We start from the raw sequence: 26,953 nt of genomic DNA, 5'->3' as shown, positions 1-26,953 counted from the left end.
ACCTATTGTAGGATATTAACAAGAGTTGAACAGGACATGCAGGCATGGATGGGTTATGTTCTACATTATGGAGATGAAAGATCTATTAAACTATCGGATTATTACAGTAGCAGAAGACAAAATATTTTGGATAGTTTCTATGTACACTCTCTGAAATATGGTTTCATAATTTCCTATGAGTTTATGTTTCAGGGAGAGATATCTTTGAGAGGAACTTCCAAAGTTTCAAACCTGAGAAGTTTTTTGATCTAAGACTGTTGATTGTACCTGGGAATGCAAAGTGCCTTTGGAGGTTTCTAATAAACTTATTGGGTTTAAGGAAACAGACTGAAAAACATCAATGTAGAACATCAAAAAGCTTCAATTTTATGGGTTCAAAGATATAACAAAATATATTTCACATTTCTACATCATGTTATTTGGGGGGGGGGGAGAAATGAGGGTTAAGTAACTTGCCTAGGGTCACAGAGCAAGTTAAGTGTCAAGGACCTGAGGCCTGATTTGAACTCAGGACCTCCTGAATCCAGGGCCAGTGCTTTATCCACTGTGCCACATAGCTGCCTCCTATATCATGTCATTAAAAAAAAAAAGTCCTTTCCTCTCAACAACCCTATGAGATCATTTAGGCAATCAACAAATATTTATTAAGATTTTAGTATTTATCAGGTACTAAGTGCCAAGGACAGAAGAACGGTAAAACTACTACCGTTATTCAACTCATACTCTAGTGGGGGAGACATGCAATGACTTTGTACTTAAATATGTATGTATATATTATACTCTTTTACTTTATTTCCAACTCTTAGTTTCCTTGGCTTTCCTCAAGAGTCAAATCAAATCTAACCTGCATGTGTTTTATTTTATTTTCCAGTTCCACAACTGCTAGTGCCTTCCCTTTAATATTATTTTAATTATATATTTCTAAAATCTTATATTGCATATGTAAATATTAAGCTCAAATCCCATATCCATGAAGAAGTGATGATCAACATATCAAACTGTACAGAATGGTCAAGAATGAGGATTGAGAAAGGGGACATTAGCTTGGCAATTAAAAGATCTTCAGTAACATTGGAGAAGGCAACTTATTTACAAGAATTTAGAATGAAGAGTTTTCTAGGATAGAAAACTTTGTCAATAAATTTAGTTATGCAGAGGAGAAAGATATTGGATTATACCTAGGAAGAAGAGTCAGATCAAGCAAAAGTCTTATTTCCTTCATTTTACAAACAACTGAGGCTCAGGAGCAAAACTACTTACCCACAGTCACATCACAAATTATTGCACAATTCAGAATACAAATACAATTTCTTGATTTTAAATCCATTTTTTATCATACAATACTGCCAACTGGGGAAACTTTTCTGATTCAAAGCCTATATTCCTAGAACAAATCTCCAACAACCATCACTACCTGTACTACCTTTTTCCATTGCGAGGCAATGAGGGTTAAATGACTTAGCCAGAGTCACACAGCTACTAAGTGTCAATTGTGTGAGGCTGGATTTGAACTCAGGTCTTCCTGAACCCAGGGCTGGTTGTTTAATCATTGTGCCACCTAGCTGCCCCCTAATATACATTCTTAATTCTGAGCAAAAGTGGGCTCTTTTAAAAGCCACTATATTCCCAATTATGCTATTGTTAAGGTGACTTGTCATAAAAAAGAAGAGCTAGCTACATAAGTCCTTGAAAAGCTATTGAGTAAGATATATAAAGGACTTTTCGATTCCCTTTACTGCAGGAAACAAAGCATTAGATTGGTAGGAAAGCAAGGATGACATGGAAAAAATAATTTTCTACTCTTCTTGAGTAAAATAATGTGATATACTACATATTAAAAAACACAATGAATTTTATTATATCATTTGCTTTGTCTTTGGAAGACTACAGAAAATAAACTTTCATAAAATGAAAAAACGATGTCTGATTCATATGCATGCAACTTTTATGTTGTATAGCTACCAAGAAGATTCCTAACATCTCTGTAAGCTAGTTATGATTACAAGATTATATGATTTCTTTCGTTCATTTCTTTTCCATCTCTGTAGATATGGTTATGGAATCTACATTTAGAATCCAATAAAAGTAGAATTACTACATTGGAAGTATACTTTATTAAGCCATAAAAAGATACAATTTCAATTTTTAGTTCTTAGATTAAATATATTCATATGTATATATACATATACACGTTTATTTATCCATATAATATATGTATCACATTAGATGGATGAGTAGCAATATAGATAGACAGACAGATAGACACACGCACATATATACATCTATGTAAATATAGATGTATATGTATGTGATGTTTAAAATCTAAATTGTGGTTGCCTTAAATCAGCAGCTTCAGCACCAGTCTAATCTAGAGTTCCAGCCTGGTTGGGTTCTTCCTGAAGTCCTCCTCCACTAGCCTGCTTTAATCAGGAACACACTAGCAAGCTGTTTGTGGAGGCTTTTTATAGGTCTGGAACAGAGGCGGTCCTTACACACTGCTTCAAGCTGATTGGTTGGCGTCATCCAAATCCATTGGTTTTGAATGTGTTCTCAAGTTGAGGTCACAGTCTAGCTTCTGAGAACAATACCTTCTTAAGGGATAGCCAGGTGTGATTACAATTCAATTAACTTGAAGTAGACTTAATCAGCAGTCAATCACTCTCACTTGATTCAATCAGTATGAATTAATCTCCAGGTGGGTCTGTGAGTATCTGCTAAATCCCATTATTTCATCACATATGTATATATATGTGTGTGTGTGTGTGTGTGTGTGTGTGTGTGTGTGTGTGTGTGTATTTCCCCACTTCAGATGTTTGACTTTCTTTGAAGTGATATTATCCTTGGGTATCAACTCCCCAAATGTAAGATGGAGATAGCTAATCCTGTTTAATGATATGCAATCCCATTTAAGATATTTTAAAAGTGCAATTATCTTGTGTCCTTATGATGCTGACAGCTAGGATTCCCAATTACAACAGAAGCATGAATGTTATTGTTTTATATTTGAATTCAGATTCAGGATATTTTTTTCATAATTTCAATTTAATTTGGCAAGTGCTGCAAAAGGTTCTTTAGTCATAACACATTGAAGCATGTCAGCAGTACTTCCTCCTAACTTGACATTGGTACTTGTCTTTACTGAACAAATTACATATACTTTAAAAAATGTCTAACAAGGATGCCAAAAAGAAAACTAGTTTGAACTCCACTTTTGGTGCCAGCAGCATTACATAAGGAGATAAACATTGGTAATTGTGTTTAGTTCAATAACACTTTTAATTATAGTTGAGCTCCTCTTCAGAGTGTATGGATTTTACTGATGGAAAGTAAACAGCTGAGAGCCAAGTGAAGGCAGCCTCATGGATTTCTACTGTCTAATTAAAGCCCCAAAAAATATCACTTCACCAATCATGGCCCTGAGAAAAGGGAGTTATTTGCTAAGATCTTTAGATTCAAAAATGTATTTTCATTCTAGCAGCAATTATAGATTACAGCAAAAGACAAAATTTGAGACAGTTGAATATTTTCAGTATAGATTGTTTTTTCACAGGATAATAAGAGCGATAGAACACGTAGGTGGCATAGTGGATAAAGTGCATAGTCTAGAGTGAGGGAGACTCATCTTCCTGTATTCAAATGTGACCTATAATACTTTATAGCTGTGTGACCAGTACAAGTCAATCAACCCTGTTTGCCTTAGTTCCCTCATCTGTAAAATGAGCTGGAGAAGGAAATGGTAAACTACTCCAAAACCTCTGCCAAGAAAACCTCAAACAAGGTCATGAAGAATTGGACATGAATAAACACAATTCAGCAGCAGTAGCAGCTGCAGCAGCACTAACAACAACAGAAAGCACCAGACATTGAAGTTGTACTAGTAATCACTTCCTTTCCTTTTATCCTTCAAGCACAACATCATGCAAAAAGTGGGGTAGAGAAAGATTTATTATCAGAGCATCTTCATTCTCGTCCACATCTGCCTTTGCAATTGTAAAAAAAATAAAAAAAGGAAAAAATAAAAAACCAAAAAAATTGGCATTATTAATCAATGGTAAAGTTAATAGGAAGCTGAATCTTCTATTATTTATTCCCCCACCAATTCCTCCTACTCACCAAATGATCAAATGAGGTATTATTCATAAAATGCTTAGCACATAGTGGGACCTTGTTAAATGTTGATTCTTCCCCTTTCTCCTCTTTTTCTAAATAAAGATCCAAGATAATCCCAAAGAACTATTGATGAAACATATAATCCACCTCCAAAGACAGAAATTATATTGATGGGACAGACTGAAGCATACTATTTTAGACTTTCATTTTTTTCTTTTATTCATTTTCTTATACAAAATGACAAATAGGGTAATATTTTACATAATCATACATGTATAACCCATAGCGGATTGCTTGCTGCCTCAGGGAAGGGACAGGGGAGGGAGGGAAGGAGGCATAGAAATTGGAACCCCAAACTATAAATAAAATGTTTATTATATTTTTTAAAAAGTTTAAAGATTAAAGAAAGAAGGAAACAAGTACTTATGTGCCTTAAGTACCCATGTGCCAGACACTGTGTTAAAAGATTTACAAATATTTCCTTTTATCCTCAAAACAACTCTCAGAGGTAGATGAGGTTAATGAGTAATTATTACTAAAGTAATACTAAATTATTTTACATTAAATTATATTAATTTTATTATACAATATATTATTAAGTATATTATTAAAGTTATTAATATTGTTAAGTAATTCCATTATACAGTTGAGAAGACAGAAGCACATACATTAAGTCACTGGTTCGAGGTCACATGCCTAGGAAATCTCTAAAGTGAGATTTTAATTTAGGTCTTTCTGATTCCAGGTTTAATACTCTGATAACTGTACCCTCTAACAGGATTAAGTAAAAAAGCTTACTTTAGTGTTTAAGAGGGAGGGAAAGAATGCTAAAGGAGGTAATTTGCAACCATTTTTTTTTGTTTAGTTTATTTTGTCTTATCATTTCAGATTGCTTTCTTGCAGTTTACCAAAATACACAAAGAATACGTATGACCAGGAAATATATGTGAAGGGATAGACCAGAATCATCTATTTCCAGAACATACATGGAAGGTATACTTCTGACTATATTAGTAAACATCTTTCTGAATTTTTTTCTTTTTTTCTTTTTTTTTTTGCTGAGGCAATTGGGGTTAAGTGCCTTGCCCAGGGTCACACAGCTAATAAGTATCAAGGGTCTGAGGCCATATTTGAACTCAGGTCCTTCCTGAATCCAGGGCCAGTGCTCTATCCACTGTGCCACCTAGCTTCCCCGGTAAACATTTTTCTGGAAGGAAGAACAAACCTTTTGATGCTTAACCTAGAGCTATAAGTCATGATATGCATCCAAAAAGAATCAGTTACAATTCTAGATTAAGATTAAGCCATTATTTTAATTAATTCTTCACCTCTCACTTCTGGTTCATGATGGCCAAAATGATTAGATTTAGGATTAGAAAATCCTTTTACCTCATATAAAATTCCTGACTATATTTACCTCATATAAAATTCCTGGCCTATATTCACAAAATTCACTTCAAAGATTTTATCCAATAAACTTAGAAGAACTAAGTGCTATTGGTCTTACAAGTTTCCCCTCAATTTTTATGAGTACCTTTTTAACACACAAGTAAAAGTCAGTAAAAAACCAACTAGATTATGTAGAGCCATCAGAGATATCAGACTCTGCATTGCTTTTATATTCTAGTATTTATTTTACCTACCTACCTGCAATAGAATTATAGGTAATTGTTCAGCATTTTGGTCAGTACAGTAGAAAACTGCCCTCAACACTAAGGAGAAACATCTGTTCCTCTTTTTTGTCCTCCTAATGTATAGTGGGTGGAAAACAAAATATGGCATTTGTTTAGCTTTATTTCAATATTTGTATAGTCCTTTAGCATAGAAATAGAAACCTGTTTCAAAGCAAATATTTTACAAGAGTAAGCTAAAGGATTGCAAGAATTAATGAAATATTAGAAAAAGGAGAATAATATCAAATTTCTTGACAAAATTGTTTTAAATAATTGGATACTTGTTTCAGATACTCACTGGAAGTTTTTATGACAAGTGTGAATAACATAACCTTATTTAACATAATAAAATATATTGTAGAAATGTTCTGGATAGTGAAGTAATTTTTAAGTTACTAGATATTACTGCATGTTCATATCTATTGAATTTTTAAATCATCTAATTTTCTTTGTCACAAAGTCTATATCTTCAGGTCTTCTTACTGTATGGCTTCAGGAAACTAAGTGAACTCAGGTTTGAAAATAATCTCATTATATTTCCATATAAAATGAAAATCTACAAGTTTAGCTTTAAGCTTTTACTCTATATCTGTTTCTCTATTTCCAAATATTCATGACTTGCTGAATTTGTATATCTTAGTACAGTTATAAATTGATCTGTCAAAAATGAACCCCTTTTGCCCATCAGTCCTTCATAATGATTTGCTCATTACTGTGAATGACACAAATATCAATACAATATTCACAGCTTACAACATTTGGATCAACATTAAATCCTAGACCATTACATCTGGGTGAAATCTTTGTTGTCTAAAATAATTCTTCTGAAGTTCTCTATTTCTTTACTTAACCTATCTACAGATTCTGACAATTTTGCCAATGTTTACTCAACTGTATTTTAAGATTTGTCTTTCTTGTACAGATTTACAATCTCAGAATCACCTTCACTTTGCCCCTCTCCATCACCCTTGCTAGAAAATTGTGGTGCTTTGTCTACTATACCTCCACAATATCTCTCACATCTACCTGCCCTTCTCCCCTCATAAGGTAACTACCTTAATTTAGGATTGAATTCCTTGTATGAATGATTGTAATAGCTTCATAATTCATCTCTCTCCCCTCTTTAGTATAACTTTCCCACAACATACAAATTAATATTACTAAAGCAAAAGTCTGATGGTATCACTCATGAAGCCCAGTAATTTTTTTTTCTTGTTGTCCATCATTCAGTTATGTGCCACTCTTTTTGATCCCATGGACCATACCATGCCAGACTCCTTTATTCTCCACGATCTCTTGAAATCTGTCCAAGTTAGTATTCATTCTATCCATGACACTATCAATCTAATCCTCTGCTGCCCGCTTCTCATTTTGCCTTCAATCTTTCCCAACATCAGGGTCTTTTCTAATGAGTTATACCTTCTCATGACGTGTCCAAAGTGTTTAACCTTCTACTTCAACATTTGACCTTCCAGTGAATAGATTGAATTAATTTATTATTAACTTAAATATTGACTGATATAGTCACCTTGCTGTCTAAGGGACTCTCAAAAGTCTTCTCCAGCACCACAATTAAAAAACCTCAGTTCTGTAGCACTCAACTTTACTTATAGTCCTGTTCTCATACCCATTCATTTGCTGCTGGAAAAGCAATAGCTTTGACTATACAGAATTTTGTTGGCAAGATAATGTCTCCGATTTGTAGTACACTGTCTATATTTGCCATAGCTTTATTTCCAAGGAGCATCTTTTAATTTCATTACTACAGTCACTGTCTACCGTGATTTTCCAGCCCAAGAATATAAAATCTGGCAGTTTCCATTTCTTGTCGCTCTATTTTCCAAGTATTAATGGGATCAGTTGAAAAAATGTTTGTTTGTTTTTTTTCTTTTTAAATGTAAAGCTTTAAGTAAGTTTTTGCATTCTCCCTTTTCACCCTCATCAAGGAACTTCTTAATTTCTCTTCAATTTTGTAATCACTGTGATATATATATGGGGGGGGGCTGGGCAATTGGGGTTAAGTGACTTGCCCAGGGTCATACAACTAGTAAGTGTTCCAGGGCCAGTGCTCTATCCACTGTGCCACCTAGCTGCCCCAATGATATAATTTTTATATCTAAGATTGTTGATATTTCTCCTGGCAACCTTAATCCCAAATTTTGATTCATTCAGCCTGTCATTTCATATAATATTCTCTAAATCTAAGTTAAATAAATAAGATGTCAATATACAGCCTTGTCATATTCCTTTTCCAACCTTAAAACAATCAGTTCTTCTATATTCAGGTCTTTAAATTAATATATTTATTTACATTTTTCCCAAGTTACATGTAAAAAACCCAAATATTTTCACATTGATTTTTTAAAACTTTGTGTTTCAAATTTTCTTCCTCCTTCCCTCCACACCCCTCCCTAAGAGATTAAGAAATTCAATATAAGTTATACATGTGCAATCATGCAAAACATCTTCACATTAGTCAGGTTGTGAAAGAAAACAGACAAAATAACTTTAGGAGGAGGAGCTAACAAATAAAACTATACTTCAGTCTGTACTCAGATACCATCAGTTCTTTCTCTGCTGATGGTTTGCATTTTTCATATGTCTTTCTGATAGCATCCTGCTCATCATTTCTTTCACAGTTACTATTGATAACTGTATTACCCTCTATCCTATTCTCTCCCCTTGATATTTATTCTATTTTCTATCTTCTTTCACCCTATCCCTCCCCATAAGTGTTTTTTTTACTGCCCCCTCCCCAAATCTGCCCTTCCTTCCTTTGACTTTCCCTGCTTATCCTCTTCCCTTCCCACTTTCCCTCAGGGCAAAATATGTCACTATACCAACTTGAGAGTTCATGTTATTCACTCTTTGAGTCAATTCTGATAAGAATAAGGCTCACTCCCTCCCCCAATGCTTCCTCATCTTCCTCTCCATTCTATGTTTTTTTCTTTTTTTTCTTTTATGTGAGCTACTTTACCTGATTCGACTTCTCCCTTCCCTTTCTTCCAGTGCATTCCTCTTACCCCTTAACTTTATTTCAAAGATGGCTACATGGGTCAACTAGGTTACACAGTGAACAAAGCACAAGCCCTGGATGAAGAGGCCCCAAGCCCAAATCTGTCCCCAGACATAAGCCACCCCACCCTTCCTGCCCCACAAAAGACAAGGATAAGCAAATAATAAATGCTTTACAGATATCAACCATTCATATTCAGTTCAAACCTGTGTCCTCTGTCTCATCATATTCCTTTTAGCTGCCCTAATACTGAGAAAGTTATTATGAGTTAGAAGTATTATCTTCCCATGTAGGAATGTAAACAGTTTAATCTTTTAATATCCCTATATCCCTCATGGTTTCTTTTTCCTGTTTACCTTTTTATGCTTCTCTAGGGTCTTGTATTTGAAAGTCAAAGTTTTTACTTAGTTCAGGCCTTTTCATAACAAATGCCTGAAAGTCCTCTTTATTATTGAAGTCATATTTTTCCCCATGAAAGAGTATAATCAGTTTTGCTGGTACGTGATTTTTAATTGTAATCCCAGTTCCTTTACCATCTGGAATATCATATTCCATGCCTCCAGTCCTTTAATGTAGAAGCTGATAAATCTTGTTATATCCTTACTGTAGATCCACAGTATTTTAATTCCTTATTTCTAGTTGCTTGCAATATTTTCTCCTTGACCTGGAAGGTCTGGAATTTGGCTATAATATTCCTGAAAGTTTTCCTTTTGGGATCGCTTTCAGGTGGTGATCAGTGGATACTTTCAATTTCTATTTTACCTTCTGCTTCTAGAATATCAGGGCAATTTTCCCTGACAATTTCTTGGAGGATGATGTCTAAGCTCTTTTTTTGGTCATAGTTTTCAAGGTAGTCCAATTATTTTCAAATGATCTTTCCTGGATATATTTTCCAGGTCAGCTGTTTTTCCAAGGAGTTGTTTCATATTATCCTCTATTTTTATATTAATTTGAATTTGCATTATTGTGTTTGATTTCTCATAGTCAGTTGCTTCTATTTTCTCTATCCTAATTTTTAAGCAATGATTTTATTCAGAGACCTTCTGTAACTACTTTTCCAATTGGCCAAATTTGATTTTTCAAGCTGTTGACATTTTTTTTCATTAGCCTCCTGCATCACTCTCATTTTTCTTTCCATTTTTCCCTTTGCCTCTATAACTTTTCCCTCTACCTCTCTTTATCTTCAAAGTTCTTTTTGAGCACCTCTGTACCAATTCATATTTTTCTTGGAAGCTTTGGATGTAAGAGCTTTGACTTTGTTATTTTCTTCTGAGGGTTTATTATGATCTTCCCTGTCACCAAAAAACTTTTGATAGTCTGCTGCTTGCTCTGCCTGCTCATCTTGCTGGGCTATTTTTTGACTTTAGCTCCTTCTTAACATGGTATGATGTTTCCAGGATGCACTGTCCCAAGCTACAGGGGGTCCCAGGTAGTGCAATTAGGGTTGTTCTTAGCCCTCCTGACCTGTAAATAACCATGGACCCACTTCTCTGTAACCTGAAACAAGAAATCTGATTGAAACCTTATTATCTATGGTTAAAAGGCTGGTGTGTCTGTGCCCCTCCCCCACTGGGCTGCTCAAGTCTGCTTACTAGGTCAGAATAAGGGCATTCTACCTTAACTCCAGCAGAGATTACAGGTATTTCCCCCGAGTCTACCACTGGACCCTCTCACTAGTCAGTGAGCTGAGTTTCAGAAGTAGCAGCTGATACTGAGGGTTTGAGGCTCTCAAGGCCCAGCCTGTCATGAGCTGTAACTGCACCAAGTGCTGCACTCCTCTCTCAGCCTGGTTCCACAGACCATTGCTCTTGTTCTTTTAAGAAGTCTTTGGCTGGAAAATAGTTTCCCTCTGTTCTTTTGTGGGTTCTGCTGCTCTAATAAATGTCTTATGGCATTATTTTGAAGATATGTGGATGGTTGGTATTGGGAGCACCAATGGTCACCAATGATCCTCTTCCATCTTGGCTCCACCCCCCCCCATATTCAGATCTAACTTTTGTTTATTGGCCTAAATGCAGGTTCTTTAGGAAACAAGGAAGATGAACTGGTATTCCTATCTCTTTGAGGACTTGCCACATGTTGTTGTGATCTACAGTCAAAGGCTATAGTACAAAGATGCAGAAGTAAATATTTTGTTGTTTTTTTGTTTACTGGAATCCCCTTGCCTCTCCAAATCTAGTGAATGTTGACAATTTGGTTTCTATTTCCTCTCTCTTTAAAAACCAGCCTGATCTTCTGGTAATTACTGGTTCACTTATTGGCGAAATCTACGTACAGAAACTTAAGTATAACCTTGCTTGCCCTCAAAAAAAACAACACAGTTTGGTCATTTGTATTTCTTTGCCATTGTTCTTCTTTAGGACTGGGACATAAACTAATCTTTTCCCATCCAGTGGTCACTGGATGGGAAATTTTCCAAATTTGATAAATACTACTAAGCAATAAGATAAATTACAATCTCCTATTTTATGTATTTTAATCTCTTCATAATCTAATTTCTAGCTTCTTTTCAAGGATTAATGCATATTTCCCTCCTTCAAATACTGTTCCATCCAAATTGGACTTTATTTTATGCTATGCACAATTCATATATTGTTTGTTCCTTTGTAGAATTGGTGTCCCATGCCTGGAAGTCATTCCCTTCTTACTGTCTGCTGTTATGATCCCTATATACCTTCAAAGCACAACCCTTGTGTCATTTCTGATCTAGGACCTTTCTTGATCTTGTGAGTTACTAAATGCCCTCCACCCCTCAAAAATAATTATCAACTTTGCATATATTTCATGTTGGATTTTTTGTGTATGATTCTCTGGAAAGAGTTCAAACTCCTTGAGGGCAAAGACTATATTATGTTTGTGTTTGAGTCCTAAGCATCTCTCATAGTTCCCAATATATAAAAGATATAAAACAAGTTCAAATGAACTGAAATAAAAAAAGAAATAGCTAGGTCCCTGACATAGTACTGACCTGATTCACAGTTCTCCAATAAATGGATACTTGGCAGTTTCCTGGGACCCAGATCCATGTCTTGTAACTTCAAATTTCATTCTTCCCAGTGGGTAGACTTCTTCACTGGGATTGCTGACTAGAATTCTACCTGTTGCCTAAACATCAATCAGTTTACTTGCTATACTAGGATAGACACCCTGAAACTTAGACTTAGTTTGCATTGTAAATTAGATTTAATCAGGGTTCTTCCTCAGCCTAAGGAATACTTTTGTCTAGCTATCAGAAATATGAAGAAGTGAGACAGGAAGAGGTATGAGCAGTAATGGGAAATCTGGATAACTTTTCATAATTTGCAAAATCAAGCCTCTATCACGTCGAATCATTATTTCATTTGGAGTGTGTTATGGGAGGGAAGTAATAAGCATTTATATAGTGACTATTATGTATCAGACATTCTCAGTGCCTGTTTTTATAAATATTATCTCATTGGATCTTCACCCCATCCTGCCAGGTAGGAACTGATATCCCCATTTTACAGTTGAGGAAAACAATATTTAAGTGACTCAACAGTCATACACCTAGGAAATATCTGAGGCTGGCTGGATATTGTAACAATGGGAGTAATGCCATCTGCTGGAGAGTTACTGGAAGAAAGATCTGCCATGAGGAGAAGGTATCTGTGGGCAAGCCATGTGGTCAAGTTCCTTGGCATCAGTAAGTGGCGTGTGCTCATAGGTACTGTCTATCAAAGTTACCAGCCAATCAACTTGAGTAGCCTCCCATTGCTGAGAGTAGAACACAAAGTAATAAGCAGATGCTGGCTGAGGGCTTACTTCCTCTTTGGGTTCAAGACATCGGCTTGGTAGCAGGACTTCAGGAGGGAGGTTAGGAAGGCTAGGATTTCCATGCTATAAGAAATCTGTTCTTAATCTTTATCTCTCATTACTATCTTATAATAAACCCTTAAAAGTCTAAACTCTTGGTGAATTTATCAATGATTTTAGCCAGTTTCCCCCCAAAAAATGGGTGGGGACAGTTTAGAACCCACATTTGGATTTTTAAGCAACAGTTTGGCAACCATGAAGGGACTGCTGAGTAGGCTCATGGCGGAGGACTTGAGGAAGAGCCTAACCAGGCTGGAACTCTAGGCTAGATAGGCCTTTTCTTAACTTTTTGAACTCCAAATGGATACATGGAATGCTTTAATAAATGCTTAATGCCCAAAGACTGGTGCTAAAGGTGACCACACATTTAGATTTTAAATAGCACAATATGAATTCAAGTCTTCCTGAATCCAGACACAACAGTCTATCCACTGTACCACCAGTTATCTCAAAATTATGCCAAAATTACAAACAAGCAGATATTGCCATGAGAAATATAATTTTATATGAAATATCTTTTCTATTAGCATCTTCCATTAGCATGCATAAGTAAAACATATATATCATCTATTTCCTTTATATAGAGCAATTGAAAAATGTCTAACACCAAAAATAACATCAACCTATAACTACTAGCTAATATGGATAAATCTATCCATAATCATGTTATTCTTTTAACCAATTTTAACTTCATTCGTATGGCTTTAATTATTCTTTTTGTTTATCTCTTTAGTTTGTCTCTAACGCTACTCAATATCCAATTGAACTCTTCATCCATAATTCCACCACTTAGTTATTCATACTCTTTTTTTTGTTTTGTTTTTTTTGGGGGGGTGAGGCAGTTGGGGTTAAGTGACTTGCCCAAGGTCACACAGCTACTAAAAGTCAAGTGTCTGAGGCTGGATTTGAACTCAAGTCCTCCTGACTCCATGGCCAGTGCTCAATCCATTGTGCCACATACCTGCCCCTAAATATTCATTCTCAAAATATTTTAACTGAAATGCATCTTCAACCTTCAAGTAAGCTCCCTGTTTCATATCAGTATGCTTCTCAACAGCATTGCTATTTCCTTAAGCACAGAACATTAAGACTGACTTTGCCTTATTCTTTGCCATCCTTCAAAGGATCCAAATAACATACTACTTCTGAATTTTTATTATCTTTCTCTTTTGAAAAAAAATATATATCAAGCTTCTTTTTATCCTTCTCGATAAACAGTTTAGCTGAAGGTAATATAAAATTAAACTTAAAATTTATTATGCATAATAACTTACGGTTCTAAATTTTCAATAGTTCTTTTAAAAATATTTGTATCTTTGGGGGTTTTTTAGTATAAAAAAGTAGCACATTTTTTCCCTTTTTCCAGGTAGTCATCCCTTAAAATGAAAAACAACAACAACAACAACAACAAATAACTGGCATAGAAAAACAGGAGAGTGAGAGACAAAGACAGTGACAGAGAATCAATGAGTTTATAATTGGATTGGCTATATGACTTTGCCATTCACTGATTGACCAATATGAACAACTTAGTCTCAAGGAAGAACTTCTAAGAAAAGTCCATTAAGTCCCACAGGACATGTTTTCTGGGTTTAGGGAGTAGGTAAGAAAATGGAGGAAGTAAATTGAATGGAAAGAAGTTGGTGAGAAGTTAGGGTATATATACTGTGTTCTTGATTCTAAAACAAAGTGTGGTAAGGGAAATACCATACTTATTTTGGAAACCATACAAGAGTGGGGAAGAAAAAAACAACATGTAAAAAGTTATGGAAATTTGCTGAAATTGACTTTAGATTCCAGAGCTATTATCCTTTCCAAATGTACAAATGACAACTAATTCTTGTTACAGATAATATCACTCCCCCATCCCCACCCCAGGATTCTTAATCTCTGGGAAGAAGATCAGTGTCACATAAATGCAAATCAATTGAATATCCTTTAAAAAAAAAAAAGAGCAACAACACATACCCCAATAAGATTTACTTCTACAATGAACTAGAGATCCTCTTTTTGATGAAATACAAAGTGACAAGATTGTTTAATTCCAAATGGCATTGATTCAAATTATAAAAGGAAATTGGTTCTTTGAGAAAAATAAATAGCACAAATGTCGACAGGATTTAAGATCGATTTTGACAGTGACTTTCATAGGTCCTATATATCTGTAACATGTGTTATATGAACAGTGACACCTTTTGAAAATTAAAAATAAAGAAATAGAATTGTTTTTTTAACCACATTTGGTCTTTGCAGTAATGAAACAATAGAACTAGATAATTCATTTCACAAAATATTTATAAAGCCATATCTTTGTCTCTATCATGATTTTTTTCTGACCACACAAATTTATATATAAAATAATAAACTGGCATATCTAAGAAAGGAGTAACATGCCTAAATATCTTTGGCTCACATGTTTAATGTTGCTTAAACAGTACTGAAATAATTGTTACAAAATATTCTGAAGTATTCCAAGAAGTTCTTATTTGTGTTTTGTTTTGTTTTAGAATGAGGCTCAAGCTTATTTTGCTATTTTAACTCCATAGGTCACAGCAAGGACCCTTGGTAATGAGTGGAAGGGGAAGAGGAACTCTCCATTGTCAACCTGTGGTATCAGAATTGAAATGTTTGCAATTATTTGTAAATATCTAGAAAGATAAAAAATGCAGATTTATGAAACTTCAAGCCTTGAGTTAGAAGATTTGCATAAATATTATTTGGAATAGGTTGTCTCTGAGTTACGCAGTCTTCAACTTTTTATCTTGATACCCTCAACTGAAAATTCTTGATAAAACTTAAGGAAATAATTGAATCTACATGAAAGGTCAAAGCTGGGTCATTCCACTGCCCAAGGGATCTGCTACTTGGCTATAAAGATTTATAGTTTAAAATAAATGATTAGGGGCAGCTAGGTGGCACAGTGGGTAGAGCACCGGCCCTGGATTCGGGAGGACCTGAGTTCAAATCCGGCCTCAGACACTCAACACTTACTAGCTGTGTGACCCTGGGCAAGTCACTTAACCCCAATTGCCTCACTAAAAAACAACAACAACAACAACAACAAATAAACAAATAAATAAATAAATAAAATGATTAGGTATTGAATATGATTTCCCAACAATCACCAATATTAATGAAAATATATATTTTAAAATACCAACATAGTCAATTTATTTAAAATTCCATTTATTTATTAAGTTCCCATTTAGGGAAGGCACTGTGCTAGGGATATAAAGATGTGTGCACATATACACACACACATATATACACTTATATATACTGATGTATTCCATTGGCTCAAGGTACTTATCATCAAAAAGAAGGTATAAATATATAGAAATCACTATAACAGGAATAAGGTGATATGTAGAAAGAAAAAAATGAAGAAAGCAGAAAATGAAATTCCATGAGTAAAACAATTATAGCTAGAAGCTTCTGGTTATTTTTCAGATGAGGTAATACCTGAGTTGTCCATTGAAGGAAGAGATGAACTTCAGCATGAAGACATGAAATAAGAATCCATTGCAATCAGAATAAAGTAAGAGCTTGGGAAGTGGTCCTGTTTAAATCGCTGTATTCAAAATTACTTATTATCCACATAGAATGAATGGGCTTTGGGCTGTGCAAGGCACTGGGTGCTCAAAGGTGGCATATATGAATGTTTAGGATAAACCTGAACAGTTAAGTGAGAGCAGTATTTCAGAGGACCATGAGTGCCAGGATAAGGAATTTATACAAGATTTTGCAGCCAATGGGGATACACTGAAGTTTGGGGGGGGGGGGAGTCAGTAATAAGAACTTAACAAGTGCAACAATCAAAATTCTGCTGAGATAGCTTTTTTCTGGTGGCAAAGAATTCAAAATTGTGGGGATGCCTATCAGTTGAGGAATGCTGAACAAATTGTGCTATGTGATTATGATGGAATACTATTGTACTCTAAGAAATGATGAGCAGGATGCTCTCAGAAAAACATGGAAAGACTTACATGAACTGATGTAAAGTGAAATGTACTGTGTATAAAGTAACAGCAATATTGTAAGATAATCTGCTGTGAATGACTTGGCTATTGTCAACAATACAATGATCCAAGACAATGCTAAAAGACTTGTAATGAAAATGTTATCCATAACTAGAGAAAAGAACTGATGGTGTCTGAATATAGATTGAAGCATAATTTTTAATTTTATTTTTCTTAAATATTTTTGCCTGTTTTCTTTCACAACCTAACCATTATGGAAATGTTTTGTATGAGTACACATGTATAACTTTTATTGAATTGCTTGCCTTCTTAAAGGGGGTCGGGAGGAAGGAAGAGAATTTGGAAAAAAAAGTTTTAAAAATGGGTCTTAAAATTGTTATTACATGTAATTGGAGAAATGCAATCACATAGAAACAATAGAAAAAGAAAATAAATTCTGTTTAGAGTAGGAAGAGACTGTACTCAGAATGTCTGTTAGTAGTACATGCAAGAAATGATGAGACCCCAAACTAGAAATTTGTCATTGTTGTACACTCATTCAGTCATCTCCAATTCTCCATGACCCCATAGATCATAGCACTCTGGGCTCTCCAATCCTTGGACAGAATTCAAGAGGTAGTAGAGGATTTAATAGATATTTTTTTTAAATTATGTGTAAATTCCTAGAAAGCTAAAAAATGCAGATTTAAGAACCTTCAAGACATGAGTTAGAGGATTTGCACAAGTATTATTTGGCATAGATTGTCTCTGAGTTGCTCAGTCTTCAACTTTTTATCTTGATACTCTCAACTCAAAATGCTAGAGAAAACTTAAGGAAATAACTGAATCTACATGAAAGGTCAAATCTGGGTCATTCCACTGCCCAAGGGATCTGCTCCTTGGCTACAAAGACTTTAGAGTTTAAAATAAATGAATAGATATTGAACATGATTTCCCAACAATCACCAATATTAATGAAAATACATATTTTAAAATGCCAAGCTATTCAATTTATTTAAAATTCCATTTATTTATTAAGTTTGCATTTAGGGAAGGCATTGTGCTAGGGATATAAAGATGCACACACATATACACACACACTCATATATATACTTATATATACTGATGTATTTCATGGGATCAAGGAGCATATTATAAAAAAGAAGGCATAAAATGTAAACAAATCACTACATCAGAAATAATGTGATATGTAGTAAGAAAAAAATGAAGAAAGCAGGAAATGAAATTTGATAAGGAAAGCATTTATAGTTGGAAGGTTCATTGTTTCTATAATGTTATTCATCTCATCCTTTGTCCTTTTCCTTTTACCTTCAATGTTTTGAAATATCAGATGTTTTTTCCAATAAGTCCTGTCTTCTCAATATGTGGCCGAAGTATTTAAGCTTCAGTATTTGACTTTCCAATGAAAAGTCTGAATTATTTCTTAAGTATTGAATGATTTAATTTCCTTGCACTCCAAGGGGCTCTCAGGAGTCTTCTCCCACACCAAAATTTGAAATTGTTGATTCTAAAACCTTTTTACGGTGGAGGTGATTGTATGGCTCAATGAAACTATGAGCTATGCTGTGTAGGCTTACCCAAGACAGATAGATCATAGTAAAGAGTTCTGACTAAAGGTGATGCATTGGAAAAGGAAATTAAAATCTGTACAAGTATATTTGAAAAGAAAACTCCATGAACAATATTAAAATAATAAGACAGAAGACATTGGAAAATGAACCCCTTAGGATGGAAAATTTCCAATACACTACTAGGGAAGAGTGGTGGATAACTACAAGTAGCTCCAGTACTAATGGAGTGACTGGGCCAAAGCCAAATGGCAGCTCAGCTGAGAATGTGCCTCATGACAAAAGGAAAGTCTGATGCTGTAAATATCAATATTGCATAGGAACCTGGAATGTAAGATCACAGTAAGCTGCATATATACAAAGAAGAGATGGGAAGATTAAACATCAACCACTTGGGTATCAGTGAATATAAAAGGAAGAATTTAATGAATGGGTGAATTCAATCAAATGTTCTATCTATCTATCTATCTATCTATCTATCTATCTATCTATCTATCTAATCTTGATGTGGGCAATAATTCTTTGGGGGTGTAATGATTGGAATAACGCCACCTGCTGGAGACTTACTTTAGGAAAGGTCCAACAGGAGAGGGTCTCTGAGAGCAGGACCATGCGGCTTTCTTTGCTGTCAGGAAGTGACGTTGGCTTGTGGGAGGAAGAAGTGAGTGGCTGGCACTCTGACGCAGGCTCTTTCCTGAGGACTCTGGTGGAGAAGAGCTACAAATGCACTCTCCCTTTAATAGATAGAAGAATTTAGGCCTTTCTCTCTCTCTTTACCAAATTCTTATTCTCCTTAATAAATGCTTAAAAGTCTAATTCTTGCTAAAGATTATAATTTATTGGTGACCACTCAGATATTTTAGACAGTACAGCTAAAATTTTAGCCCTTACATGATGGCTGACCATGAAGAGGAAAGCTGAACCTCAGTCCTCTGATATTCCGGTTGGGTAAGAAATTTCCCCTACCCTGTCCCTTTAAACTGCTAAGTACTGCCTGTTTTTTTCCCTTTAATTTTTTTCAAATGGATCTTATAAACTCCCTAAATACCCTATTTCTGATTTTACTCTGTTTAACAAGACAAATGGGGGATAAGATAATGTTAATGCTTTGTTTTTGTGGATTTTCTAATTTTATTTTTATTTTTGTTAGACTAGCCAGCAAGGTGCTCACACAAGGGAATATAAATATCCCCCTCTCTCCCAACCATGCTTTTTCAGAGGAATCTCTGATTCCTGCAGCTTTTCCAAGTTCTAACACTAATTGTTGCTCTAATTTTGCATGCCTGGAGGCGATGACCCAACCTCTAGAAGCTTTTAATCCCCTAGCAGTGCAAAAAGGGGAAACCAGGCCTGAGTTCAAAATCAAGTCTGATTCAAATTGCTCTGGTCCCTCCCCTCCTCCCCAGACCCCACCTTTTACCCCTCCCTTGGCCACGCCCCTTGATTCCCCTGCCAGGGAAGTCCAGAGATCTAATGTGCATGTGCAGCTTTCTCTACCTGTATTTTCAGCACTAACACAGCTGAACTGTGATTCTGAGACAACCTTAGAAAACGCTTTAAATTCCAGATATGCTCGTTTTGTTCATAATTTTGCTAATCTGCTTTTGTCTTTAATTAGTAACCTTCTAAAGCATTTGTGTTATGAAGGGACCAACAGACAATATAGAGGAGATAAAGAAGAAAAACTTAAGCTGAATAAAAATGACAATCATTATATTTCAAGACTCCGCTTCTTTTGCCATGGAAGGTTACATATTTTATGGAAATGTAGAAGTAAGCTGCAAGGTATTGATATGAGTATCGGGGATTTTAGATATCAGAATCAAAAGTGTTCTAAATTCACTCAGAGTAATCGTATTAGTTCAGAGGTTACATAGGATTTCTATGCTATTACATCTACGTAATTTATGGTATGGGTCTATTTTCAGAGATTTTCATGCTTTTGAGATTGTGTTTTATACTTAGCTTTTAAAAAAAAGAATATTTCTGAAAGCTGTTTATAGTCATGTGATCAAGTTTATATTTTATTATACTCTTATTAATATTAAGTTCATGTTCTTTTAGATTTCCCTAGTTTGAATTTCATTGTCTTTTATTATTCCATGTGTATTTTCTTCTATTCATTCATCTATCTAATTTTGAAACATTGCAAGATGGTTTTGATTTCATAATACAATGTTAATTCTAGGAGAATTGTGTTCCCATATTGTGAGTTCTTTGTTTTTGTTATTTTTTTCTCTCAACTGATTATTTGATCTAATTCTATAAAGCATTTCCCTGGCAAATTGGTTGCCATGGCAAGTGTAAATAGATTCTAGAAGTATTATTTTTGATAAGCATATTCCAAAAAGAAAAAAAAACAAATAAGAGGGGAACATTTGTAAAAGTGTTTTTTTCAAAAAGATGGTTTTTTTGAGATTGTGTTGTGCTTTAACGTGTATGTAAATATGTTCTGATTTTTCACAAAAGTAATTGTATACTTAGTAAAAACAAGGAATTATTTGAAATTGTTGCATAATTGTATATTATATTCTGAGTCAAGGTACATCCAGATTTTTTTGCGATCATTTATTATCCTCAATTTTTAAATCCATATGAAACTTGGATTAAGGGAACTTATCATTTAAGACATTAATTGCCTTTATTCTGAATTATCAGATGCCAGTTGACCAAGATGCCATCCAATCACAAGAGGAATACATGCAAGATCAGACATTGAACTGTCACATGAGGGGAGACATGCATGAAGTCAAGGTATGGCTGAGAGAACAGCTTTTGACAAATGTTGAGGTTGGATCCTCTTGGTTTAATTTTTTATTTTCTTTTTCCCCACAATACTTTACATATGGCTGGAAGTTTTGATCCCACCCATCTCATTCTTCACCTGCCTTCTATGCCCCTCCTATATGCCTGATGCCATGGACATCTCAATCCCATGCATCTGATTAAGTTTGACTCAGTTTCCTCCAATATATTCAGTGGCATGGACATATATTCCATCCAACTATTTTAAGCCTGGCATACTGCATGGCTTGAGCAATAGCTCAATTGTGGGAATGCTCATATCCCATCATTTCTCTATACTTTTATGGTAGCCTCCATCATTTTCTCAGGTGTCATGATAAACACAGTGTTGGATTTGGCCTTGACATCTATTATCAATTATATTAGATTTTTTAATTTCTCATAATGGTATGAGGATAATTAGGCAGATGATGTAAAAAGTGTTGAAACAAAGATAAAAATTATTTTTAAAAATTAATATCGCAGTAATTGTCTTCTCAATTTACCCTCCACAAGGTGGGGGGACTATAGTAATATTAAGTTTTAGAGAATGTTTTAATTTTTTTTATTATATGTTTCATGTGTAATAACTAAGATTCTGAATTTCCTTAGACATGTTTTTGAGAACTTTCATTATTTGATTTGATTATTGACAAAGCTATTTTAAAGTTGTGTTAAGCTCAATTTTGTAGGAAATTTTCCTGGCTGATTACCAGCATCCACACTTCAACCCCTGAAAAGACTTCCATTCCATGACTATACCCAGAGGACATCTGAGAAAAGACTTTCAATGACTTTAAATGAACAGTTTGGTTTTGTTGTTTTTCTTTTTCCCTTCTGTTATTATATACACCATTTGTAACATGTACTCTCTGCAGAGGTACTCCCTTTGCAAGATCTATGTCAAAGAGCCAGTTCATGAGGGACTGCCCCTCCGGACAAAATTTTCCTCTCTCCCTTTTCTATATTGTTATTAACATATTGTTAGTTAGCATAGGTTATTATATTCTGTTATTTTTTATTGTTTCATCAAGGAAACAACCCATTTCTTGAAGAAACAAAGTGGGGACTGTAATGATTGGAATGATGCTACCTGCTGGAGACTTACTGTAGGAAAGCTCCAACATGAGGAGAGGGTCTCTGAGGGCAGGACCATGTGGCTTTCTTTGTCATCAGGAAGTGACTTGGCTTGTGGGAGGAAGAAAGTGGAGACTGGCACTCTGACGCAGGCTCTTTCCTGAGGTCTCTGGTGGAGAAGGGAGCTACAAATGTGCTCTCCCTTTAATAGATAGAGGAATCTAGGCCTTTCTCTCTCTTTACCAAATTCTTATTCTCCTTAATAAATGCTTAAAATTCTAACTCTTGCTAAAGCTTATAATTTATTGGTGACCACCAATTTTAGACAGTATAGCTAAAATTTTAGCGCTTACAGGGGGAACTTATCATTCTGGCTGATTAAAGAGAGACATATCACCAGTACATTGGACACATGGTTTTGGAATTGTGTACAAATGAAATATAGACATGTGCATATGCATGCATGTATATGTGTGCATGCATAAATATATATGTTTGTGGTTAATATTCTTCAGTACTATATGGTATAATTCTGCTTCTGCAGTGGTGATAACAGAGTGGTACTAAGTAGAGCTAAGAATCACACAGTTTATGGAATATAAAGAAACTTCATTTCATCTGTTGGTACAGTAAATTTGAGATTTTTGTCCAGTGACAAATGATCAGACATATTCCCTGGAAGAGCTGAATAATGTTGATTTTGAAGTGCTTTCCATAAACAAAATAAGCAGAAATAAATAAGTTGTAGTAAGTTTAAGGATAGCTCAAAGATAGCTCTGGAAGAAAAAAAAAATATATAGTCAGTTTTATTTCATATCCAGAGACTACAAGGACCATTATTTTGGAAGATGTTTGATTACGAAATATTTCTGAACTATTATAAAGTACTAGCAAAAATATGTCATTAAAATAATTCAAACTTACACAATATCAAATGACAAAGCTGAAATGGTAAACAAATTCTTCAAAGAACTTATTAAGAAACACCAAATATATATATTTTTAAATATATACTTGGTGACTTCAGTACATAGGTGGTAAAACATAATGTTAGAGAAAAATATTGGGAAAACATGTCTTTACAAATGATATTTAACAATGGGCCATATCTTTGACATCTTATATCAATTACATTTTAATATTATGTAATAAAGTATTACCACATAGGATATTTTATACCAATTTTTCTCTCATTCATAATCAAAATCATTCAGGTTTCCTTGAAAAATGCAAAAGATAATAACTCTTTTCAGTGACCCTCTATTAATATGCATCAATTGAGACACAAAATTGGAACTTTCATGTTTCCCAATGTTGCTGTGAGTGAGGGAATCCAGTCCAGAATGAGGAATGGTGGATAGGTCATCCAGGTACTGCTATATATAGATCACATTATGCTTATTGCACCAAGTCCAAAACAATGAAGAGTATTGTGTAAGAGAATAACAACCACTTAACAAAATTTGGATTGTCATTCACTGAGAAAGAAAAGACGGATGAATAATGCTTATTGTATAGATTTCAATATTCATTTGGATGGATACTCTATAGAGTTTATTGACTAGGTGAATTAAATATTAATTAAACTCATTCTATATGCCCAGAACTGTGCTAAGTACTATACAAATATCTTATTTTAATATTATAGATAACTCAGAGAAATCGGGCAGATGGTTAATTTTCTGGACCTACAGCTGAAAAGGAGAAGCACTGTCTCAATTGCTTTCAGAATTTTTAAAAGTTCTTTTAATGATGTGAAACTTCTGAAACAGTAATGAATAGCTTATAATCTGTGTCATTGGGGATTGTTTCCAGAACTGATGAGATCACAGAACCATTTGAGTATTTTTAAATAAAAATGGCCCTATTTTGTACTCTTGTATGTTGCATACCTCTGATGCCTGAGAGTAATCATAATTTTTTTTAAAAAGTGATAGAAACAAAAAAATGCTGAAATTTAATAGAATATTGTATTTCTCTGGGTTAGCAAACTTTTCTTGTTGATTCTCCATCTACTAGTGAGGATAGATTTCTCATAATCAACTTAGAGATAGAACACATACAGGCAAGCACATGAGTCCTAAACTTAAGGGTTTTTTTTTTTTTATCCAAATATTCTAAAGTGTTGTCTTTATGAGTAAAGAAATAAGCAGACCATTTTCCATCATTCTATATGTATATTGGCTATATGTCCATGACATTTAATACAAGATATATTTCTATTTGGAATATAGAAGAAATTCTCAAGAATTTTGTATCTTAGTCACAATAAAAATCATAAAAGCAATTTCAGAATAACATAAATAAGTATTTGGGATGCTATTTGCTGCTGTGCACAAGATATGAACTGGTTGAATTTTAAAGATGTAAACACTGAATGGTTATTCTTTAGACCATGTGTAATACATTTTAAGCTTTTGGCTTAGTGAAAATTCAATATGAATTTTCAAAAATAAGATTTAGTAAATAAAGTAATCAACATGTGGCAACAAAATCAATCAGTTGTCTGGTTGATGGCACAGCTGTGAATGGAGACAGGTTCATAGCAGAAATCTCAATGCTTCAGCACATCTCTGTACAAAAGTAATTATATCATATTACAGACTTTATTGATGAATGACAGAATCAATTCTCGTAAAGAAATATTGTCTTAAACCATCAACATAATAGGAACTATATCATAGATATACTTAGTAACTTTGATGGATCTATGATCTCATCCATGCCTGCACTCCTTCCAAGAATACAGTGTGCTACCCATCCATGACTTCATAACATGTATAAATATTGTTTATGTGATTCTATAAATCATCCTACATAAACCCATCCAACATGCTGGGAAAGTTTTGGTGGGGGGAGGTAAAAAAGGAAAAATTCCTCTATTATTTTGACCACTGATACTAATACAATATGAAGGCAAATAACTGATGTAGGAAAGTTTGGATTCAAATCCAGCTTGTGTAGTCCTTGGCAAGTTACTTCACTTCTGCCAAATCTGTTTTCTTCATCTGTAAATTGGGGATAATAATATCACTCACCTCATAATGAAATGTGAGGATAATATCAGATAATATGTATTAAAGGGATTTGCAAATCTTAAACTATTACATAATTGCTAGCTATTATTTTTCTTTCTCTTGCCACTTGAAAATCCCCCTTCTCAGTTTATATTTCTCTCCTATGGTGTCTTTTTTACAATTCTTTCCATAAAGCATTTCACTGTTAATATGTTATTGAGTACTCATGTGTGACATGTTTCTTTTCATGACCTTTTGTGTGAGGCAAAATTTTACTTTCTAGAAACCATTATGTAACATGCCTTGTATTTTTGAATCTGTTGCTAATTATTTGAATGACATTTTTAGTAAGCCACTATCATCTCTCTTAGGCTCAGCTTCCTCACCTGTCATTGCCTCAGGGAGAAGTTTACAGTAGATAATATTCATGGTCCTTTCTTATGGCAATATTTGATGATTCTGCATCATGGTGTACTGGAACACATACAAGGCTTTGAGTTAGCAGAACTCAGCTGACATCTTGGCTCTAATATTTCCAAAAGGAGAGAGAGACCATGGTCACGAGTCAAGTAATCTTGCTGTATATCAGTTTTATCATCTCTAATATACGTAAAAACTGTAAACACTGCTGAGACACTTAATTTTTCCAGTCCTCTGTCTTGCAATCTAAAAATTAAGGATAATAATATTTATCCAGTCTATTGCATAGTTACCAGGACAGACATATATTTTAAATGTAACAATGCAATATAATAGTAAGTGAATTATTATCAAATGTGTTTTTTTTCATGAAGGTGATTGGAAAAAAACAAAATGTAAACATTTAACTGAGATGTTAACTTAATAAAATATAAGTAGTGTGGGTTAAAAGATAGGGCTCTGGATTTGGAATAAGGAACACCTGTGTCTAATTGTATTTTATGACCTGTATGACTTTGTTCAAGTGACAAACTCTCATAACCGTTAATATCTTATCTTTTAAAAGATGTATGTAATAGCAAAATTTTTAAATGGGACATAAAGATCACTTAGCACAACTCCATCATTTTACTAATGATAAAACTGAGATCTTTTTTAACATTTGTTTAGATAAGATTTCCAATTTCAAATTTTTCTCTCAGGTCATCTGATAAAGGTTTTATATGTATTGTGGGAATTTGTTTTGGTTTGGGGACCCTACCTTTGGGCTGGAATTGGAGAGCCTTGGGCCCTCGGGGTCTCTTCTGTGTGGGAGGTGCTGGTGCTCCTTCCCTCTCTGCTTCAGCTGAGCCAAAAAGCCCGTGGGCTGTATGAGACACCAGGTCAGACAGCTTGGGGGCAAAAGCCCCCAGCTACCTCTGACCTGAGTGTATCTATCCCAGAGATCCTGGGCTTGTCCAGGCTGGGCTCTGGCACAGCCTGTGCTGAGGCACATGATGCTCGAGCTTCCCCCCAGCCCCAGCCGCAGCTCTGGCTGGCAGATTAGCTTGGTCTGTGGGGGTGAAAAAAAAGCCCTGAGATTTGAGTGAAGAACAGGAAATATATGTATATAGACCTGGGGATTAGACTCAGGGAGGCCAAAGGACAAGAAAGGGGTCAGGAAACAAGATTAAAGGAGGCTGACAAGATTAGAAGAATGGAGGAGAGGCGTGGCAAAGGTGGCAGAGGGAAGACTGATGGAGCAGACAGACATAACAGGAGGCAGAAGAGAGCACAGAAGCAGTCAGCACAGGGTACAGGTTGGAGAAAGCGAAGATTAAGAGAACAGTAAGGAGAGGAAAGTTAGAAGCAGGGGGATAGACAAAGTGAAAAGGGCTGGGAGTTAGAATAAAGGACCTGAGTAGTGAAAGTGGAACATGCCCTAAGGCAAGAGGCTGCTATGGCCCTTATTGTATTAAAAAACTTCTAGGTCCAG

The sequence above is a fragment of the Dromiciops gliroides genome, chromosome 1 (genome assembly GCF_019393635.1).
Source record: "Dromiciops gliroides isolate mDroGli1 chromosome 1, mDroGli1.pri, whole genome shotgun sequence".
Classification (NCBI taxonomy): Eukaryota; Metazoa; Chordata; class Mammalia; order Microbiotheria; family Microbiotheriidae; genus Dromiciops; species Dromiciops gliroides.
This window is presented reverse-complemented; position numbering follows the sequence as displayed.